We start from the raw sequence: 23824 nt of genomic DNA on the forward strand, positions 1-23824 counted from the left end.
AGAAGCAAAAGGGAGGTTGCTGGTTTATCAAGAAACAGAAGGGATGTTGCTGATTTACCAAGAAGATACGTCTGACCACCACATAATAGCACAAGAAACAGATATTTGTCCATCTCCTCTTCCCATTCCTTCTGACCTTGAGTCTTGTTTACTGTTACTGCATTTTCTGATTCTGTAGTTGAAATACGGCCGGGAGAGCGGTGTGCTGACCACATGACCATGTCCGCTTCCAGTGACGCCTGTGGTCTGAGGAAGGCACGACGGCCGGTCGGTACCTTTAGGCCTTCATGGCCTGTGCGGGAGGAGATTAGTTTCAGTTTTTAGTAGTATTGTAATCATAAATCGATAAGCCACAAATGTAACAAGGTTTCACCATTATACATGATGTGATCAAAAGTATCCAGACACCTGGTTGAAAATAACTTATAAGCTCGTGGCGCCCTCCATCGGTAATACTGGAATTCAATACGATATTGGTCCACCATTAGTCTCTTGCCGGCATAAGTTTAATCAGGTGCTGGAAGATTTCTTGGGGAATTGCATCCCATTCTTCACAGAGTACTGCCCTGGGGAGAGGGATCGGTATCGGTGGGTGAGACCTGGCACGAAGTCGGCGTTCCAAACCATCCTAAAGGTGTTCTATAGTATTCAGGTCAAGACTCTGTGCAGGCCAGTCCATTACAGGGATGTTATTGTCGTGTAACCACTCCACAACAGGCCGTACATTATGAACAGATGCCCGCTCGTGTCGAAAGATGCAATCGCCTTCCCCGAATTGCTCTTCAACAGTGGAAAGCAAGAAGATGCTTCAAACATCAATGTAGGCCTTTCCTGTGATAGTGCCATGCAAAACAACAACGGGTGCAAGCCCCCTCAATTAAAAACACAACCACACAATAGCACCACCGCCTCCGAATTTTACTGTTGGCACTACACACGCTGGCAGATGACGAGCACCGGTCACCCTGCCACATTGTGTACGGTGACTTTTCACTCCACACAACGTTTTCCCACTGTTCAATCGCCCAGTGTTTACATTCCTCACACCAAGCTTGGCGTGGTTTGGTATTTACGAGCGTGATGTGTGGCTTATGAGCAGCCGCTCGACCATGAAATCCAAGTTTTCACCTCTCGCCTAACTGCCATAGTACCTGCAGTGGATCCTGATGCAGTCTGGAATTCCTGTGAGATGGTCTGGATAGATGTCTTCCTATTACACATTACGACCCTCTTCAATTGTCGGCAGTCTGTCAGTCAACAGACGAAGTCGGACTGTACGCTTTTGTGCTGTACGTGTCCCTTCACGTTTCCACTTCACTATCACATCAGTAACAGTAGACCTAGGGATGTTTAGGAGTGTGTAAATGTCGCGTACAGACGTATGACACAAGTAACACCTAATCATCTGACCACGTTCGAAGTCCGTGAGCTCCGCGGAGCGCCCTATTCTGCTCTCTCACGATGTCTAATGACTGCTGAGGTCGCTGATATGGAGTAACTGGCAGTAGGTGGCAGCACAATGCATGGAATATGAAAAACGTATGTTTATTTGTATATTTTATGTCCATACTAATGTTCATTTGAGTATTGTGTAAAAATCTGAAATAACTCGGTCAAGACGTTTTCGAAGTTTTTTGTAGTGACCTTCCCCTTTATGCATTACACTGTTATTTATGCATTATATATATTAAAAATAGGTATATAAAGTTAGGCATGTAATCGAGTGAAACGTAGTGTAAAAATTTCAAAGCAGTCGGTGAACAAGCTGACGAGATTTAAAATTTTACAAACACGAACATTCACATTTTTATTTATATAGATGAAAAACCTATGCAAATGAGTTAAAAAGTTATGGCCGGCTGATTAATAGCGTGTTAGTCAATCTTTGCAACAGAATACAAGACCGGTTTGACATGGCATAGGAATGATAAGCCATTGACAGGTTTTCGGAAGTGTGTGGTGCCAGACGTTTGCGGAAAAGTTACGAAATTCTCATAAATACTGGGCCAGTGGTTTCTAGGCTAGTAGCTGGCAGCCATCAGCCGATGATTTTCATCGCGTCAAGGTCAGGTGAATTTTATAGCAAAGACATTGCCTTAAGTTCGCTGTCATTTTCCTCAAACCACGTGGCACTAGTCTGTCTTTGTGACACGGTCTGTTGTCCTGCTGGAAGATATCATCAAGTATGAAACAAAGCAGATGTTCCGTAGTGTTCATGAAGCCCGTAACTGTCGTGGTACCTTAGCTTAATACCAAAGTTCCCATGGACGCGTAGGTAAATGTTCCCGATAGCGTAACACTGATCCCACAGAACTGCCTCTGCAGCGCAGTACATGATTTTGATTCGTCCGACCGGGCGACACGTTTTCGCTGATTCACGGTCGAGTTTTGAAGAACCTGTGCCCACCGCAATTCTGACGATGTCGTACCGACACGTAAGGATCGTTTGCTACGCAACCCCATGTTCAACAATTAGCGCTGAGCTGTGCTTCCATCAGCATTTTACTACGTCGTGATGTCAGCCGCAGATCGCCGTCTGTGGTGCTTTATAGAACGGGAAAGCCTTCACCTCCATTTTCTGTGCTTGTGACGTGTTTTCACTCATCGGTACAAGAATGACACATATAACCAAACGTCCAGTAAATTTCAGAAAAGGCATCTATTTCGAGGACGTTTGTACCGACAGAATGAAAATAAGTGTATTACTGAATGTTATTACTTTCGGTTCAAAATGAAGGACGTTATAATATGTTTGAAAAATAATTATCATCACTCTAGACACTTCACAATAATTCAAAACCAAATATCATTCATTAAGTGTAACACATAGTGCGGTAACAACTGCATCTTTATAATGTCTATTGTCTTTAAATTTCACGGACCATTTCTTTTCAGTAACACGACTCAGTAGCAGAAATTCAATAAATGAACACTGAATACGTCTCAGTCAGCAGCAGAGGAAGAACAGGCAACGCCGGAAGTACAAAGACAAGAATCACACAACACATACATAAATACATAAAATCACGTAATACTGGCGAAATAAATTATGTACTGTAATTTTCCCTGACAAACTGATTTAAATGATAGATAAGTCTCTTTCACAAGAAGAGTAACGAAAGTAGTTGAATTCGCATAAAGATAATTGACATAGCCATTTAAATTGTAAGGTTTCTCTTTCCACCGAACTAGCAAAACTTAAGATTAACGTTCTAGCTCTTTCATGAATTTAAAATGCAAGTTTTTTCATTAATATCGCACTCGGTTATTATCATAATAGGAACAGGATCCTGCTGTTGGAAGTGATGTCTCCAGATAATTATTAACACTGACAAAATTTAAATTGAACAAAGTAATTGTAATGTTCCCTTATTGATCTTAATAAGCGGCTGTTTTTCTCTTATGAACAGAATTATATATAACTGGCCCCACAGTACTCTTCATTAATGTGACTGGACCGTATGTAATAAACAGAGGTGAAGATACTTGCTAGCGCTGTACATCGCTTTGAAGGGGGCGCCGCCATGTCAGTAGATGTAAACATTAGCAGACTCCCTTTTAACAATTGGTACCTAATTTCTGTTGCGTGCACGCAACAGTTGTTTTAAATAGCAAATGTCGCACTGTCAGGAAAGCCTTTTCTGACGTTTTTATGGTCTTAAGCCATATTTCGTCCAGTAATAGGACGCATTTGACCTCGTTAATGTAAGTATCTTTATGTAAAATGTTTCGAAACCAGGAAACGAACTATGTGAGCCGGCCGCGGTGGTCTCGCGGTTAAGGCGCTCAGTTCGGAACCGCGTGACTGCTACGGTCGCAGGTTCGAATCCTGCCTCGGGCATGGATGTGTGTGATGTCCTTAGGTTAGTTAGGTTTAAGTAGTTCTAAGTTCTAGGGGACTGATGACCACAGATGTTAAGTCCCATAGTGCTCAGAGCCATTTCATTTTTCAACTATGTGATGTAAAAATGCTTCTTTCGTAATATAGAATTTTACTAGATATGGGATGACGAAACTGAATTTCAGTCTGTCACCTCTTCTCAAAAATTTCGATAACATATTTTACCATGTCGGAAAGGTCTGCAATATTACCTTCTCACAGCTTTCAGTTAGAGCACTCATCGAGTTGTACTGATAGTAAATGTAATTACAGTAAAAGTAACCAGTACAACTAAAATTCATGTACATAAAAGAAAATATCGCTTGAACGAGTCCATTTACAAATAAAATGTGATGCTTTACGCTTTATACTATAGTCAGAAAGACTAGTACAGCTGTAAATGATGCGAACTGGTACCTTCTATGAAAACACTCCTACCGGAAGTCATTGTTTGATCCTAATAACATGGTGGACGTCGGCTTCCAGTTTGTGACATCATTTCAACTCTCCTCTCCTTATTGGAGCTCCATGACTGTTGTCATACACTGTGTCAAAAGTCATGGGTTACCACTTAATGTCGTCTCGGAATTCCTTTTGTCCAGCGTAGTGAAGCAACATCACGTGGCATGGACTCAACAATACAATCCTGATGCAGAAACACTGAACCATGCTGCCTCTACGCAGGATTTTGTGTACGAACTTATCCATAGATTACGCCCAATAAATGTTTGATAGGATTAATGTCGGGTGATCTGGTCGGCAAAACATTGTCCAGAAAGTACTTGAACTCAGTTTCAAATGACTCTGGCCCAGAGACATGATGCTTTGTCATCCATAAAAATTCCATCGTAGTTTGGGAACATGACGTCCACGAATGGTTGCAAATGGTCTCCATGCAGCCGAACTTCGAAAGGACTCAGTCAGTTCCATGTAAACACAGCCCTCATCATTATGGAGCCACCACCAGCTTGTACAGTGCCCTGTTGACAACTTGGGTCTACATCTACATCTACATTTCTACCCCGCAAGCCACCCAACGGTGTGTGGCGGAGGACACTTTACGTGCCACTGTCATTACCTCCCTTTCCTGTTCCAGTCGCGCATGGTTCGCGGGAAGAACGACTGCCGGAAAGCCTCCGTGCGCGCTCGAATCTCTCTGATTTTACATTCGTGAGCTCCTCGGGAGGTATAAGTAGGGTAAGCAGTATATTCGATACCTCATCCAGAAACGCACCCTCTCGAAACCTGGAGAGCAAGCTACACCGCGGAGCAGAGCGCCTCTCTTGCGGAGTCTGCCACTTGAGTTTGCTAAAAATCTCCGTAACGATATCACGCTTACAAAATAACCCAGTGACGAAACGCGCCGCTATTCTTTGGATCTTCTCTATCTCCTCTGTCAACCCGACCTGGTACGGATCCCACACTGATGAGCAATACTCAAGTATAGGTCGAACGAGTGTTTTGTAAGCCACCTCCTTTGTTGATGGACTACATTTTCTAAGGACTCTCCCACAGAATCTCAGCCTGGCACCCGCCTTACCAACAATTAATTTTATATGATCATTCCACTTCAAATCGTTCCGTACGCATACTGCCAGATATTTTGCAGAAGTAACTGTTACCAGTGTTTGTTCTGCTATCATATAATCATACAGTAAAGGATCCTCCTTTCTACGTATTCGCAATACATTACATTTGTCTATGTTAAGGATCAGTTGCCACTCCCTGCACCAAGTGCCTATCCGCTGCAGATGTTACTGCGTTTCGCTGCAATTTTCTAATGCTACAACTTCTCTGTATACTACAGCATCATCCGCGAAAGCCGCATGGAACTTCTGACACTATCTACTAGGTCATTTATATATATTGTGAAAAGCACTGGTCCCATAACACTCCACTGTGGCACGCCGGAAGTTACTTTAACGTGTGTAGACATCTCTCCATTGAGAACAACATGCTGTGTTCTGTTTGCTAAAAACTCTTCAGTCCAGCCACACAGCTGGTCTGATATGGCTTCGTGGGGCCGGCGCATACTCGAACCCAGCCATTAGCTTTTAACAATTGAAATCGGGACTCATCTGACGAGACCACGGTTCTCCACTGGTCTAGGGTCCAACCGATACAGACACGAGCCCACGAGAGGTACTGAGGGCGATGTTGCGCTGTTACCAAATGCACTCGCTTCGATCGTCTGCTGCCGTAGGCCATTAAAGCCCAACTTTGCCGCACCTTTCTAAAGGATACGTTCGTCGTACTTCTCCATTGAATTCTGAAGTTATTTCACGCAGTGTTCCTTGTCTGTTAGCACTGAAAACTCTACGCAAACGCTACTGCCCTCGGTGGTTAAGTGAAGGCTGTCGGCCACTGTGTTGTCCGTGGTGAGAGGTAATGCCCGAGGCTTGGTACACCCGGCACACTCTTGACACTGTAGATCTCGGAATACTGAATCCACTAACGGTTTTCGAAACTAAATGTCCCATGCGTGTAGCTTCAACCACCATTCCGTATTCAGAATCTGTTAAATCCCGTGGTGAGGCCTTAATAACATCGCAAGCCTTTTTGTATATCATTTCAGTACTGTCCCATCAACGCAGTTCGTTTTGTTGTTTTGTGTATGTGATACTGGCTTCACCTTCATTTGTGCATATCACTATTCCATAACCTTTTGTCACTCCTGTGTATATCTTGCTGTGAGCAGTTGTCATTATGTATGTTACCGAATGGAAAACACCGGAGCTGTCATCGTTCCGGAACACTGGACCCCGTCACAGCATCACAGGAGAATCGCCATCAACTGCTGCATTAGCGGCGGTTGTCCGTTGCTGCAGCTTGCAGCCAGCCGCTGGCGGGTCGGTAGCTCGCTCACAATATTAACGCGGCGTTCCTGCCCGCCCCTGACACACGCTCTGGACCGCTATTTGCATTTAATTAGAGCTACCTGCCGGGAGCGCTGGCTACAGTACCTCAATTAAGGTCCTTTTAATTTGGAGCGCAATGCTGCCTCATCCTAGACTAGCAGAACGGCGACTATTAAAATCGCTGTAACCACCATGTCGAGAGCGCATAAATTGTGTCTAACGCCGGGGACAAGGTGTTATTTCTTAAGTATAACACGCTTAATAAACTACTTGCTGTTTCAGCAGACATGTTACTTACGCGAGGTAAACGAGTCGACGTGTATAATGTTACAGTTCCATATCAAAGATTTTAATCAGTTTGGTGGATACGAAATATTAAAACACAAGAAAGCTGGTATTTTGTGTAATTACTGAGTTAATACACATTTCATGTACGAGATAATATCTATTTGGGACCAAGTGCTGTCTGTCTGGCTGTACACCGACCGTCCTTGGACAATTAGACCCCTCCGTCTACTTTTTCTGTTCCGTACGCCACCGACTGTGATGTCTGAAACAACTTCCTATCTACTGTAGCCTCACAGCAGTTCATGGTAATTATAAACAAGTTTCAGTATCAACCGTGCTGGGAAATTTGCTCGTATGGAATTCCAATGAACAAACTAATAATAATGTGGTTCTAAACACCTTTCTTTTTTTGCTCATGATTCAAAACCTACTGCAGGACAGACACAGAAACTAAACCCGTCCTTAACTTTTACAGAAATAGGGTTCTCATAACTGACTAAATCTGTAAACGTTGTTTCACAAAGAACTAATCACTGAACGTTGTTATTGCATCCCTCCACAATCCTCCACAAAATATTGATCGGACTTATCCTCTCTTACCCAAATGACTTGCTCCACCAACAGCACACTTCCTCACACTCCATACCATCTCCCAAAACACTTCAAACAAGTTCTTCTCGGAGACAAATCCGTTCCAACGTTTACCTATCTTATCAGCTACAATTCATCTCTCTATGCAAACCCACACCAACCTTCCTTTTCCCTCCCAACTTCCACTATTATTCTTCAGACAACAGTCAAGGCCACATCCCATGTCCATTTTAATTTGTTTTCCACTAACCATCTTCTACATCACCTAGCCTCATCTCTCCATTAACACACCACAGGCCCTCTTTGTTATACACAGATCCTATGATTTCACAGAACTTCTAAACTTCTTTCCTCTATCAGTTTCAGGCGCAAGTCTTAATTTCATTAAATCTGAGCTAATTCTTCTCTAGAACTTGTCCCTTTCAGTGCCGTCTCTTTATACAGGGCGTAAATCTAAGGGGTACAAGAGCAGATGTTTCTGTTGGTGACTGAGGACGATGTACTGAACGACATGAAATCAGTAAATACGTCATTTCCAGACTAATAATTATAGCTATTACAAATCTTATGTATTGAAGTTGGGTAATACCTCTAACTATGTGTGGCAAGAGCAAGCCATTAATTAATGCTTATTTTCCTGTGAACGGCTGGTCAGTCGCTGAAGTGTGGACATACGGACGTAAAAAAGTTAGTCCTTATTGACAGGCGTAGTTCACTGACTGACGCAGTTACGACAATGCAGAAAATATCAGGTAGTTAAGTATGTGACGTGTTGGTGGGAAAACTCTTCGATAAACAGGAAAAATAAACAACCCATTGGTTTGTGTACATATTAAGGTACCACATTCAAAAATATCTGCACTTATGCTTGATACAGCTTAAATATCACATTAATTTTTTAAATTTAATTTGAAACAAACAAGTAGTAATAATTATTTTTGATGTCAATGAACCACGTCTTTTTGAATAGCTGTAAACGCTCTAAACATTTCGCCTTTTTAGTTTTACTGTAGTAATTTACAGCCACGTCTTTTTGAGTAGCTCTAAACGATCTAAATATTTCACATTTTTAATTTTACTGTAGAAATTTACATTTTTTTAAAGTTTTAGGTTGAATAATGGAAAGGTATTACGTGTGACAAGGAAAATAAAATGATGAAAAAAACATTGTATAGACATTCCACTCCGTAACGCAGCGAGTGTCCAGTTGAAAGTCACAAACCTTAAGGTTTAATAGTAGATAAATCGCATAATAGCCCTGAAGCCTCTCTTGCGATACTTTTTACTATTTTTCCACTTTTCAGTAGAAAAGATTTAGTAGAATGCTCGATAAAGTATTGTTGATTATCTACAAGACAGCAATTAGAAATTGCAGGACTATGTTCCAATTACGGATTCAGGAACCTAGACGAATTTTGAAGCTAACAACTGCAATATTTCAAGGCAGACTCCTCCCGCCAGAAGATCGAGTCTTCCCTCGGGCATGGGCGAATGTGTGTTGTCCTTAGCGTAAGTTAGTTTAAGTTAGAATAAGTAGTGTGTAAGCCTAGGGACCGGTGACCGCAGCTGTTTGGTCGCACAGGAACTCACCACAAATGAACAAACTTCCATGCCACAAATGTTCGGAAGTGGCAAGTTTAGAGGAGAAGAAACACGTGTTTTTTGCTCAGAAATTTGTGGATTCCTTAAAGATGCCTTAAATTTTATATATATATTTAGAAAAGTGGTCTTCACTGTAGAAAAAATAATTCGAACCGGGGAAAGCGAAAAATGTGAAGAAATCGAAGAAGAAATGACTGTCGGAAGGTCGGATTCAGCGCGTAGGAAATCCAAACAACCCCAAACAACCTTCAGCGACATTAAAAGCAAGGGCATTAGAATTAACAGAGCAATGGCAATTTAACTCTTAAATGCGGTGGAGGGAGCAAGTACGTGGGAAGAATACAATGAAGACCTGTACGAGAGGGAAGATTTGTCTGATGACATGATAGATAAGGAAACAGAAGTCGACAGGGAAGAGGTAGGGAATGAAGTTTTGGAATCAGAATTTGAAAGGGCTTTGGATGTGAAGCGCGTCAATCGAAGGATAGACAACAGTCCTTCATAATTGGTGTGTAGAATGTGTGAGACTGGAGATATACAATCAGACTTTCGGTAAAACACCAGTCACACAATTTGGAAGATAGTAAGAGCCGACAAGAGCGAGCAATATCGCACAGTCAGTTAAACAGCTCATTCATTCAAGTCGCTCACAAGAATAATATACAGAAGAATATACAGAACATACAGAAGAAGGGAAAAGAAAACTGAGGATCTGTTAGATGACGACCAGTTTGGTATTGACAATGGAAGCAAGACTGAAGAAAAATCAAGACACAATGTGCGACATGTACAAAAACGAAGAGGAAGCAATAACACTAGAGCGAATGCACGGATTAAAATTGGTGTAAGGCAGAGGTATAGTCCTTCGGCCCTACTATTCAGAATACTCATTGAAGAATAAAGGACGGAAATTTGAAAATGTTTCAAGAGTGGAATTGAAATTCCATGTGAAAGGAGTGAACGACAAGATTCCCTGATAACACTGCTGTCCTCAGTAAAAGTGAGGAAGAATTGTAGGATGTATTGAATGGAATGAAGTCTAATGAGTACAGAATATGAATTGCGTGTAAATCTAAAAAAAGGAAATTAATGAGAAATATCAGAAATGAGAACAGCGAGAAACTTAACATTAGAATTGGTCATCACGAAGTAGACGAAGTTAAGGAATCCCTTAACTTCCAAAAGAGTTACCCATGATGAACAGCGCAAAGAGGACATAAAAAACAGGCTAGAACTGGCAAAAGGGGCATTCTTGGCCATGAGAAAACTGTTAGTACCAAACATAGGTCTTAATTTGAGAAAGAAATTTCTGAGAACGAACTTTTAGAGCACTGCACTGTGGGATAGTCGGAACAGAAAGGAATCGAAGCCTTTGAGGTGTAGTGCTATAGAAGAATGTTGAAAATTAGATAAGGTAAGCAATGATAATGTTTTCCGCAGAATTTGGGAGGGAAGGAACACATGTAATACGCTGTGAAACAGAGAGACAGGATGATACGGCATCTGTTAAGACATCAAAGAATGACTTCCATGGTACTGGAGGATGCTGTAGAGGGCAAAAACAGTAGAGGAAGACAGAGAATAGTATAACTGAGGACGTTGGTTGCAAGAGCTACTTGCACAGGAGAGAAATTCGTTGCGGACCGCATGATATCAGTCAGAAGATTGATGACTTAAAAAAAAAACTATACCTGTATAACAAAATAGCTCGTCAATTTTATCAAGAGGAATATAAAATACAGTGAACAGCCCAATTTCATATTAATCAGTTTATTTCTGTTATTTTGCGTTCTTTTTCAACTTTGCTTCTCTTTTATCTCTATCGCTTCTTGTCTTTTTATATCGTTTATTTCTTTAAAATTTTAATTTTTAATCTACACTCCTGGAAATGGAAAAAATAACACATTGACACCGGTGTGTCAGACCCACCATACTTGCTGCGGACACTGCGAGAGGGCTGTACAAGCAATGATCACACGCACGGCACAGCGGACACACCAGGAACCGCGGTGTTGGCCGTCGAATGGCGCTAGCTGCGCAGCATTTGTGCACCGCCGCCGTCAGTGTCAGCCAGTTTGCCGTGGCATACGGAGCTCCATCGCAGTCTTTAACACTGGTAGCATGCCGCGACAGCATGGACGTGAACCATATGTGCAGTTGACGGACTTTGAGCGAGGGCGTATAGTGGGCATTCGGGAGGCCGGGTGGACGTACCGCCGAATTGCTCAACACGTGGGGCTTGAGGTCTCCACAGTACATCGATGTTGTCGCCAGTGGTCGGCGGAAGGTGCACGTGCCCGTCGACCTGGGACCGGACCGCAGCGACGCACCGATGCACGCCAAGACCGTAGGATCCTACGCAGTGCCGTAGGGGACCGCACCGCCACTTCCCAGCAAATTAGGGACACTGTTGCTCCTGGGGTATCGGCGAGGACCATTCGCAACCGTCTCCATGAAGCTGGGCTACGGTCCCGCACACCGTTAGGCCGTCTTCCGCTCACGCCCCAACATCGTGCAGCCCGCCTCCAGTGGTGTCGCGACAGGCGTAAATGGAGGGACGAATGGAGACGTGTCGTCTTCAGCGATGAAAGGCGCTTCTGCCTTGGTACCAATGATGGTCGTATGCGTGTTTGGCGCCGTGCAGGTGAGCGCCACAATCAGGACTGCATACGACCAAGGCACACAGGGCCAACACCCGGCATCATGGTGTGGGGAGCGATCTCCTACACTGGTCGTACACCTCTGGTGATCGTCGAGGGGACACTGAATAGTGCACGGTACATCCAAACCGTCATCGAACCCATCGTTCTACGATTCCTAGACCGGCAAGGGAACTTGCTGTTCCAACAGGACAATGCACGTCCGCATGTATCCCGTGCGACCCAACGTGCTCTAGAAGGTGTAAGTCAACTACCCTGGCCAGCAAGATCTCCGGATCTGTACCCCATTGAGCATGTTTGGGACTGGATGAAGCGTCGTCTCACGCGGTCTTCACGTCCAGCACGAACGCTGGTCCAACTGAGGCGCCAGGTGGAAATGGCATGGCAAGCCGTTCCACAGGACTACATCCAGCATCTCTACGATCGTCTCCATGGGAGAATAGCAGCCTGCATTGCTGCGAAAGGTGGATATACACTGTACTAGTGCCGAAATTGTGCATGCTCTGTTGCCTGTGTCTATGTGCCTGTGGTTGTCAGTGTGATCATGTGATGTATCTGACCCCAGGAATGTGTCAATAAAGTTTCCCCTTCCGGGACAATGAATTCACGGTGTTCTTATTTCAATTTCCAGGAGTGTATTTTAATGTGTTCTGTACAACAGTGTACAGGACTGCCAGTTTTGTTAGTTCATATTTCAAGATTCGCTCTCTAGCCAACATTGACAATGCGTGCAATTGAGGATGGTTCCACTGTCATCGACAAGCCAAATGGCTCGAAGCAGCAAAGGTGGTAAAATATGAGAGGATTTTGCCATTGCAGCTATGTGTCTTACAACAACGGAACTTCCCCAGAATTCAAGGACAAATAATTTTATTTTTGTTTTATTCTTGAGAAAATGCAATTTAGTTTCTATACCATAAGTGTTCTCTCTCTCTTTCTCAACATGCAGTTATTTTTGTTAGCAAGCTGGTCATCTATTGCCATTGAGATGATCGAATTTTATGAAATATTACACGGCGGAGGAATAAAGAATGAGAAAATATTTCACTAAATACGCTATCTCTATAATTTGGAGACAGCGCTAAGAAGCCACTGGAAAACGCTGGACAGAGGACCAACACAACAAATTCATGTACAGGTTTTGGGAAGAGAAGAAGACAATTAACGTGTCAAACGTAACGTGCTATTTAACTGGGTGTAACGAAGAAAGAAGAAGATATCTCTATAATTCAGCATTACAAATTTCATATTTTGCGAAGTTTAGATCGGCCAAGGCGCCACAGAGTGGAATATGGCTACAGTCCATAAGGCCTCGGCTATGCTGATCTTTGTAACTGAAAACTGCTCTATTGTGTACATGATAGCAGATGAGTTGATGGGCACTGTTGTTCATTTGGCACCGTCTAGTCCCTTTACTCTGCCCTTGGATGCGCTGCTAGAGTAATCGGGGTCGAAATTGGCAATGAGCCATAAAAATAAAATCGTGAACAACGAATAATAGATCCGTCATGAAACAACAGGTATTTTTCTGGATAGGATGAAGTAGTCACTGTCTTTTCCCTGCATGTAGCAACATACACAAAATCTGCACCTGAAGAACTAAATGTCTCCTCAGATCTTTATGACTTTTATAGTTTTATTGTAAGTTAATTATTACTGAAATCTTTAGGTGACGGGAGGCTATGCTTCATCTTTCCGTGAAATGCACATACAGTCGCAGCACAAGCTTCAGTTAGACAAAGACAGGGAATGACATCGGCAATGTCCTTTTCAAATAAATAGTCCCGGCATTCTATTTAGGGAAACCAGAGGAACACCAATTTAGATGGCCAGACGGAATTTGAAGTGCGCTGCTTCCAATTGCGAGTCCAATGTGATAAACGATTTCATTCACTGTAATTGCAGTGTCTGAAGAACATTTGCAAGATCTCGGAGTCTGTTGCTGGTGAAGTTGCCCAAGGAACCGTTTCTGTTGATTAGCGGTTGTGTGACTTAGAACATACACTCTAAAAAAAAATAATTTCTACATGAGAGGGTAACATTTGTTAACTGAGCACCGTGTTTACCTGTGTACCGTTTAGAAACGCACCACGAAGACATTACTTGAACGGGATGGAAATCGGTAGATGCGATGTGCATGTACAGACAAACAACTCATTACATTTTCAGAAAAATTGGATGATTTATTGAAGGGAAAGAGCTTCACAAACTGAGCAAATGGACAACGCGTTGGTCCACCGGTGGCCGTTATGGAAGTAGTTATTCGGCTTGGCATTCATTGATGGAGTTGTTGGATGGACCAAGTTCTGTCCAATTGGTGCCTTGGATCTCCAAAATTCCGAAATGTTTAAAGGGACTTACTCGCAATGTTCCAGACGTTCTCAAAGGTGGGGAAATCCAGCGACCTTGCTGGATAGACCTGCTATGATCTTGCATGTGCGGATGGCATTATCTTCCTGAAATGCAAGCCCAGGAAGGCTTGCCATGAATGGTAACAAAAAGAGGCTTAGGATATCGGCGATGAGCCCCTGTGATGTAAGGGTGCCTCAGATGACAACCAAAGGGGACCTGCTACGAAAAGAAATGGCATCCCAGATCATCACTCCTATTTGTCGAGCCGTATCGAGGGTGACCAATAGTTTGGCATTCCACCACAGTCCAAGTCGTCTTCAGACACGTCATCGCCCTGGCATCTCATTGACAGGAGTAGAACTGTCTTCTGTCATGAGTCCCGCTTCGAACTAGTCCCAGATGACCAGCGAAGACGTCGTTTGGAGACGACTTGGATAGTGATGGGATACCAACTCGACCGTCGCCATGACCGTGCGGTCCGACACCCAGGACCGGTTTGTGGTATCATTCATTTCATAGCAGGTTCCTTTGGGTTGTCATGTGCACCCTTACAACAGAGCGATACGTTGACGATATTCTAAACCCCGTTTTTTGCTCGTCTGGGCAAGACATCCTGTCTTACATTTCAGAAAGGTTATGCCCGCCAGTACGTAGCGATAGTTTCCAATGCTTATCTTCGTGCTTTCAAAGCTCTGCTATGACCAATAACGTCGCCAAATCTCACCTCAACTGAGGAAGGTTAGAGCATTATGGACATTCTCCAACGATCTCGCAGTTTTGATGATCTAACATGCCAATTGGACAAAATTTGATAGGATACCTCTCCCGAGGATATACAACAACTTTACCAATGAACGCCAAACTGAATAACAGCTTGCATAAGGGACAGAGGTAGACCAACGCGTTACTGAGTTGCACAGTTTGTGAAGCCCTTTATCTTGAACAAATCATCCTGTTTTAATAAATAATCCTTTATTTTTTTTTGAAATTTTAATCATTTACTGGCGCGTACATGTACGTCACATCTCCAGATTTGTGTCCCATTCCATAATTCCCTCACGACGCGTCGCTTTTATCGTCTTAGAGCGTATTTATATTTTGGGTGAAGATAAATACGTTCCTTTTTTCTGGATGGTTCAAAATGGTTCAAATGGCTCTGAGCACTATGCTACTTAACTTCTGAGGTAATCAGTCGCCTAGAACTTATAACTAATTAAACCTAAGTAACCTAAGGACACCACAAACATCCATGCCCGAGGCAGGATTCGAATCTACGACCGTAGCGGTCGCGCAGTTCCAGACTGTAGCGCCTAGAACCGCTCGGCCACTCCGGCCAGCTCTCTTTTACAAATGAACCACACATTCCCAAAATTTTCCAATACATTTAAATCGCTTTTTCCACTACAATCCTTACATGATCGTTCCGTTTCATATCGCTTTGCAACGTTATTAATCATTTAATCGACGTGTCAAATACCACACACTCGCCATCGAGGACAACATTCTGTGTTCTATAACTTAAAATGTTTTCGAAATTTTCACTTATTTGTGTACTTATTTTATATGGACTTACCTTCGTTAACAGCCAGCAATGGGATACCGGAAATCTAGAATTATGGAAACTGCCTGTCGCCCTTCATCCGCAGTTCGCGGTGTATCTACATCTAAGTGATTACTCTGTTATTCAGAATTAAATGTCTGGCAGAGTGTTCAATGAACCACCTTCAACCTGTCTCTCTACCGTTTCACTCTCGAACGGCGCTCGGGAAAAACGAGCACTTAAATTTTTCTGTGCGAGACCTGATTTCTCTTATTTTATCGTGATGATTATTTCTCCCCATGTAGGTGGGTGCCAACAGAAAACTGTTGATTGAAATTTCATGCTAAGATCCCGTCGCAACGTAAAACACCTTTGTTTTAATGACCGCCACTGCAATTTATGTATCATGTCTGTGGCACTATCTCCCCTATTTCGAGATAATACAAAACGAGCAACACTTCTTTGAAATTTTTCAATATTATCCGTCAGGCCCACCTGATAGGGATCCCACAACGCCGAGCAGTGCTTCACAATATGGAGGACAAGTGTAGTGTAAGTAGTCTCTTTAGCAGATCCGTTCCACCTTCTAAGTGTTCTGCCAATGAATCGCAGTCTTTGGTTTGCTCTACCCACATCATTATCTATGTGATCATTCTAATTTAGGTTATTTGTAATTGTAATCCCTAAGTATGTAGTTTAATTTACAGCCTTCAGATTTGTGTGACTTATCGCATAATCGAAATTTAGCGGATTTCTTTTAATACTCATGTGAATAACTTCACACTTTTCTTTATTCAGGGTTAATTTCCAATTTTCGCACCACACAGATATCTTACCTAAATCATTTTGCAATTCATTTTGGTCATCTGATGACTTTACAAGACGGTAAATGACAGCATCATCTTGAAATAATCTAAGAGCGCTATTCAGATTGTCTCCCCTTTTAGACATACGTCCTTTCTGTGGTTTTGTGAGACCCTCTAACCTAAAAAATCGTCCCTTCCACGCAGGCCCCACTACCTGTGTAGCCACTGACCTATTAAACAGAACCCAGAAACCCACCACCTGATGGCGCGAGTCAAGGAATCTGCAGCCCATAAGGTCACAGAACTGCCTGAGTCTCTGATTCATATCTTCCACTCGGCCCTGCACCAAAGGACCACAGTCGGTTCTATCGACAATGCTGCAGATGGTGCGCTCCACCTTAATCTCGGAAGCAAGACTGGCAGTCTTTACTGTTTCCGCTAGCCACCTGAAACCAGAGAGAATCTCCTTCGATCCAAAGCCACACACATCATTGGTACCAACATGGGCTACCACCTGCAGTTGGCTGTACCCTGTACTCTTCGTGTCATCCAGAAGGGCTCTTTCCAAATCCAGAATTACTCCCCCCAGTATGAACACGGAGTGCACACGGGCTTCCTTCCCCTCCTTGGCAGCCACATTCCTAAGGGACCCAATTACAAGCCTAACACTGTACCTCCCTACTACCAACACGCCCATCCTCTGTGAATTCCCAAACCTTGCAGGCCGAGAAGCTTCCTCTGGAACATGGTGGACGACTGCATCTGGCTCAGAGACCTCGTCAGCCACATATAACGCCCGAAACCTGTTCATCAAACGAACTAGGGAGGCCCTATGACCGGCCTCTGCCTGCCTTTGGAATGATCTCCTACTCGACCACGGGTGAGAGGTCAACCTCAGTGCAGGCAGTACTGGGGCAGCCACAGCAGTGGATAGATCGGGGCACATGTGAGTAGTGCTCGACGTCTCTCGCATCCCCGCATCCGACCCATCACAGTGATGCCCCTCGGCCGCAGCATCAAGCTGTGTGACAGAAGCCAACACTGCCTGGAGCTGTGAGCGAAGGGTCACCAACTCAACTCGCATCTGTACACAGCAATCACAGTGCCTATCCATTTCTGAACTGACTCCTGTTTGAAACTCTTAAGGATATGTAATAAGCAAATGGTGTACTCGCCAACATTAGCAGCTCTCTCACTAACAGTCTAACCGACACTGAGCTGTTCTAAGACAAAAGAAAGCCTTCATGATACAAGGGTCGATACAACGGTCGATAGCAATGGCGGTACTGTACACTACACTGTTTTTAAAATGAAAGGTTGCTCCTAGTAAGCACTCAAACACGCAAGAAATTACAAAAATATGCCAGTAACTACATAGGTAACTGAAAAGAAGTCGCTCCTGTTTGAAGCTCAAAAAAATATGCAATAAACAAATGGTGTACTCGCCTTATTAGCAGCGGAACTCGCGGTGCTCTCTCATTTCTGGTCTAACCGAGAGAATAGGCAAGTTGAGTTTCGCACGAACGATGCTTTCTAAAACCATACTGATTCTTGGACAGAAGCTTTTTCACTTCAAGAAAACTTATTATAAGTCATTCTAAAGAGAATATGTTCAAGAACTCTGAGCAAACCGATGTTAAGGGTATTGATCTGGGATTTTACGCATCATTTCTTTTACATTTCTCATATACAGGAGTCACCTGCGCTTGTTTCCAGTTCTTGTGAAGAGAGATTCGAAATACATGCAACATAAGAAAGAGGACAATGTGGTAGAGCACTCTTTGTAGTAAATAAGAGAGAGTGAAGTTCTTATCGGTGAATTTGAAATATATTCGTACGGAATCACTGACGAAAATCGACGAAGGGTCAAATGGAATGAAAAAAACCAAAAAACAAAAGATGAGTGTCGCTGCCTCTAGATTTTTGGTCCCGTGTTCGATTCTACGTCGCATCGGAGATTTATTTCTCTTGGTGACTGATTGATAAATTTATCCTAATCGTTGCATCTCATCTTCATTGACATGAATCTCTCCGAAGTGGCGTCACATGTAAAGGGCGATCAAAAAGTTTCCGTTTGAGGACGATACTGCAGCGTACATGCAACGCAGCGCGACTCCGGTGCGGGTATATAAGCACCGACATGTAAGCAAGGAATTAGTGTGGCATTCGTATCTTCATGAAGTGCTTGCCGTTAGCGCAGAAACTCGAAATAAGGTAACGTTATTACCAAATGCGTCCAAAGAGCACCAACGTACTGTTGTTATTTTCTCGGCTGCCGAGGGCAAACGCCACCACACATCCATCAGAGAATGAAACGTGTATGGGGCTTCACGTCTGTCGGAAACCACCGTTGTGGAATGGTGCTTCCTGTTCTGAAAGGGATGCTGCTGCTTAATGATAATGCACGTCCCCATCTAACATGTATGAGACTGGTTCTGATCTGTCTTCCTACCACAGTTGTGCAACGACGCTCTGTGAGTGTCTTAGGAATTTGGTGTTGAACCTAAGGCCTGTGAGGAAGGAAGATACCATCTCACACATGCAGAGTTCAGAAAAGTCCAGCAGTACGGACAGTGATGTAATCAGACAATGATCTCAATGTAGGTTCCACTACACTCCCTACAAAGCAAACGTTATCACTAACAGAAATTAGTGTATGGGTTCAGGATTAACTAAATGTTAGCAAAAAATGGAAATCTCAGATTTTCGTTGTCAAGGTTTATTTTTTCTCTAAGTCTGACTTCAGAATTAAAATACATATAGTTCGGTAAAATATTGATATTGCGTATTCACAACTCTGAAGCGAAATTCTTAACTATTGTAAGCTTCTTTAAGAGTAATATGGCTGATGACCATGTCTGCGAGTCGATAATATATTTATTTATTATTTTTATTTCGAGTCCAGGACATAACGTAATTACAAAAGCTAATAAGTATTGATTCACATAACAAATTTGTAAAATTAAATACGTACAGTAGTATTTATGACACAGATTCAATAATATATACAAACAAGGAGCAAATAAACAAACAGCAAGATGATTATATTTTATGAGGGGCCCAGTATTCGGCGGTTATCACAGCAGTTTCGCTGGCTGCAGCAAGACCACAGACAGTGCATGCAGCCGGTAGGTTCCTGCAGACTAGCAGATGATGTTCGTCCTGTTCGTCAACACACTGACAAGTTTCCTTCTCATTACTGAAGCCCAATTTCCCGAGGTTGGCTTTGCACCTTGACAACCCAACTCGCAGTCTGTTCGAAGTCTTCCAGGTCACGTATGGCAGGTGTGAACCTTGACTATTTCCTCCTTGACCGTTATGTGATTGTCTTCAGTTAGGGAGTCTCGCCAAAGCTCCTCTCTGCAAGTTCTGAGAGATGAACGAAATGCCATAGTTTTCTGTAGGAAGCTTTTTCTTGACCTCAGTCTTGGCTCTTGAGGGTCATGTCTAGGGTCGATTTCGTGTTTTTTTCTTCTCCACTTTGGCTGCAGCTTGCCTTCGAATGCGTGGCGATGCTATACCCATAATTTGGTACAGCTTATTGACAAGACAATGGTCGTAAGCAGCCTGTAACAATGCGTCCTGTCTCGTTCAGGGCTGTATCTACATGTTTAGCATTTGCAGAGTTTTGCCAGACGGGTGCTGCGTATTCTGTGGCTGAGAAACGTAGTGCCAACGCAGATGTTCTAAGCACATTTGGCTGGGCACCCCAGGTTGTTCCTGTAAGTTTGCCGATGATGTTGTTTCACGCTTTTACTTTGAGGCTCGTTTCTTCACAGTGGGCTTTGAATGTGAGGGTACGGTCCATCTTCACCATAAGATATTTAGGAGTTTCGCAGTGGAGTAGTTTTTCTCCTCTCCAAGTGATGTTCAATTTCGTTTTGGCTTCCCTATTTCTAAGATGGAATGTACAGAATTGGGTCTTTCTAGGGTTCGGTTTCAGTTGGTTTCATTGTAATGCTTGGCCAAATTTTCAAGAGCTGTTGTCAGTTTCTTCTCTACTTCCTCAAAGTTATTACCTTGGGCAGCGAATGCTGTATCATCAGCGTATATGAATGCCTTAATTGAAGAGTTAATTGGCTGGTCATTTGTGTAGATATTACATAACAGCGGAGACAGCACACTTCCCTGGGGGAGACCATTTTTCTGCATTTTCCATCGACTCTTCTTGTCTTGGACAGAGACGAAGTATCTCCCGTTTTGAAGCATACACTGAAGGATCTGAGTTAGTCGGTAATCCTTTATAGTTAAGTATACTTTTCCAAGCAGCTTTTTGTGGTTAACAGTATCATAAGCCGCCGTGAGGTCGATGAAAGCCACACCTATTATTTCGCCTCTCTCATACCCATCCTCAATATGCTGAGTCGAATTAAGGATCTGTCCACAGCAAGACCTTCTAGGTCGGAAGCCGGACTGCTCGTTTATGAGTATTTTATCAAGATACTCTGATATTCGATTTAGGATCAGCGTTTCCAATACCTTGTACAAATGACAAAGGAGTGAAACCAGACGGAACCTTTTTGGGTCTGTTGGTTCTATCCCAGGTTTCAAAAGTGCTATTACCTTGGCTTTACGCCAGATCTTGGGGATCTGCAATTTTGAAATGCAGGTGTTCATAAGGTTTAATATCCACTGTTTTGTGGCAGGTCCAAACTTTTTGATTTGTTCCTTCAGTATTTTGTCTAGGCCAGCAGCTTTATTACTCTTTATAGTTGTGAAAACTGTTTCCAATTCTTTTAAGGTAAAAGGGGTTTTAAGATACTCCTTTTCATCTGCATCTCTAATGAATTTAGATTTTTCTGATCTTCCTCCGGTTTTGCCATTGAGAAGTAATTTATGAGAAATTTGGTCAGGGGTTACCTTTGAGAGGTCAGGAGAGTGATGGTTGGGTCATTTTTGAGGATCTTCCCTAGTTTCCACGACTTTCGGCTTTTCTGTTTCATATATAGATTTGATACTAAATCTCATCATTTTCTGCTTCTGGAAACTGATATGGAATTTAATAGGTCCTCATCTGTTTTTATTGTTTCATCAAAGAGTGGATCTATTTCAGATAGTTGTTCATATCTCTCCAGCAGAGATTTGGAATGTTCATCGAGTCCTGGGATATAGTTTGTTCTGCATCCTCTCGTGATATATTTACGTGAGATGGCTTGAACTGTTTTGACAAAATCATCATACGTATCTGGTGATGTGTCGAGATTTAGGACTTCCATATAAAGTTCTTGTGTGAAATTCTCCCACTTTGCTTTCTTGAAGTTAAATTGTCTTTTGAGCTGGATGCCCTCTGGTTTCACAGCTGCTTTAACAGAACAAACAATAAGTCGAAGTTATGTGCGTGGGATTACGTCTGTAACGTACTTCTTTACTTGTTGGGCAATATGTTCACTGGTGAAGATGTTATCTGGGTTATAACCTCTATGCCATCTGTCACTATTGAAGGATGGTGGTAGCTTCGGATCATGGATTAACATCAGTCCCATTCGTTCACTCCAATCTTCCAGATCTTCTCCATTTTTGTCAGTTTCCTTGTAGCCCCATGATGTACTGTGGCAGTTAAAGTCTCCGATTACTAATTTTGTTGGTTGAGAGTGGAAGTTAGGTGCTTCCTTGAAGCAGAATTTAGCGTTAGGTGCTTTATATATGGATGTCACTGTACATGACTGGATTTCCACCGCCAGGACCTCTATGTCGTTATCTTACGTGTAACGTACTGAGATGATGCTTATATTAGGTTTAACAAGCACTACACTACCATATGTCATACTTGGTCTTTCAGTGATAAGTTTTCATTTCACTTACTTTTGGTCTTCGGTCTTCTGGGCCTCTATGGGTCTCTTGAATTAACAGAAAATCACAGGCTGTTTGTTTGCAGATATTAGATAATAAAACTTCTTTATCGGATGAAATACCTTCTGTATTAACGGATATTATTCTAAGGGCTGGCTTTGATAGAAGCCTTTGTTCTTTTTGTCCTGGTGGTGGAAGGATTCGCCGCTAGGTTCTTCCTAACGCCCAGGATACGCCCGATCGTGCTAAAACTCATTCTCTCTTTGTCAATAATGGCCCGTGCACGATCTTCGTGGAGGCTCCTTCCTTAACATACAAACTACTTAAATACAGTTGGGGTCACAGATATGAATGAAGCTTAAATTCACAATTGAAATAACCAAATAATGGATGGGGGTCGGTAAAGAGCAATCAGAAAGAAGTACCCAATTAAAACATTTCCATAACTTAAGAGTATGAAGCACACTACAGTGGCTGATCAGTTATTTCCGTTAAACCGGATATCTCGCGTTTCTGCTTCAGTTCAGTCCAACAATCATGAATATGTTTAACTATAGGTCATGGTTGAATGTACAAAAAGAAAAGATAAAAATTAAAGACGGAGATGACAGCAGTTCTCAGTCTCAATAGAATATCACTTGCTGACGTAGAACGAGCTCGTGTGCTTACCGTTCGTCGGCGGCAGCAGTGGCGATTGTTGGCGCGAGCTGTGAACCCGAGAATCTATTCCAAATCTCTCTCGACTATGAAATACCACTCTGATACATTCCTACATCTTCGGTGAAGCCGCGACTCCTAGTTGTTCCCTAGCTATGATAATTGGCGTGGCGCACGCTATTTGGCTGGAAGGGTGCTAACGTTGCGGCCCTCCAATCGCTCGCAAGTGTGAACTGTCAGTGCTCAGCGCAATTCTCCGTACTAGGAGACTTCGTGGTTTAACTCCTTACGAGTTAAGATGAGCCTATGAACAAGTGTTCACATAATGACTCTCGCAATCGTCTTAGCATGGCGTCAATCGCCTTGCTCAAACACTTGACGATTTGCTGCAAGAGAAAGAGCGAATTCGTCCCTCTACATTTGCCTATATCAAAGCTGGTAGCCACGCACTTCCTTTCTGACCAATCAGAGCATTCGTACTTGTTATAGCTCCACCCACTAGAGTTTCTGTCGGTTATAAAAGGCGTCGTTTCTTCTGTAGGGCAGAGTTTCACTATTGCTACATAATACTGAGGTAAGGAGTTTTTTCTTTCGTTAAAACCAGAGACAGGGGTGGCTTTTGCCACGCAGTGGCTCTGGCATCTCATTGCGTCTGCTGGATATCCCGTTGTGAAGTTTTCGGCCTATGTGGGACGAATGTTGTTGTCATAAAATTCTCCTTCCTCCAGAACTGCATCAAATAGCTCGGTTATGGGAAATTACTTGCCTGCAATTGCTAGTTTGAGTGTTGGTGGTTCATA

This window comes from Schistocerca gregaria, chromosome 8 (genome assembly GCF_023897955.1).
Source record: "Schistocerca gregaria isolate iqSchGreg1 chromosome 8, iqSchGreg1.2, whole genome shotgun sequence".
Lineage (NCBI taxonomy): Eukaryota > Metazoa > Arthropoda > Insecta > Orthoptera > Acrididae > Schistocerca > Schistocerca gregaria.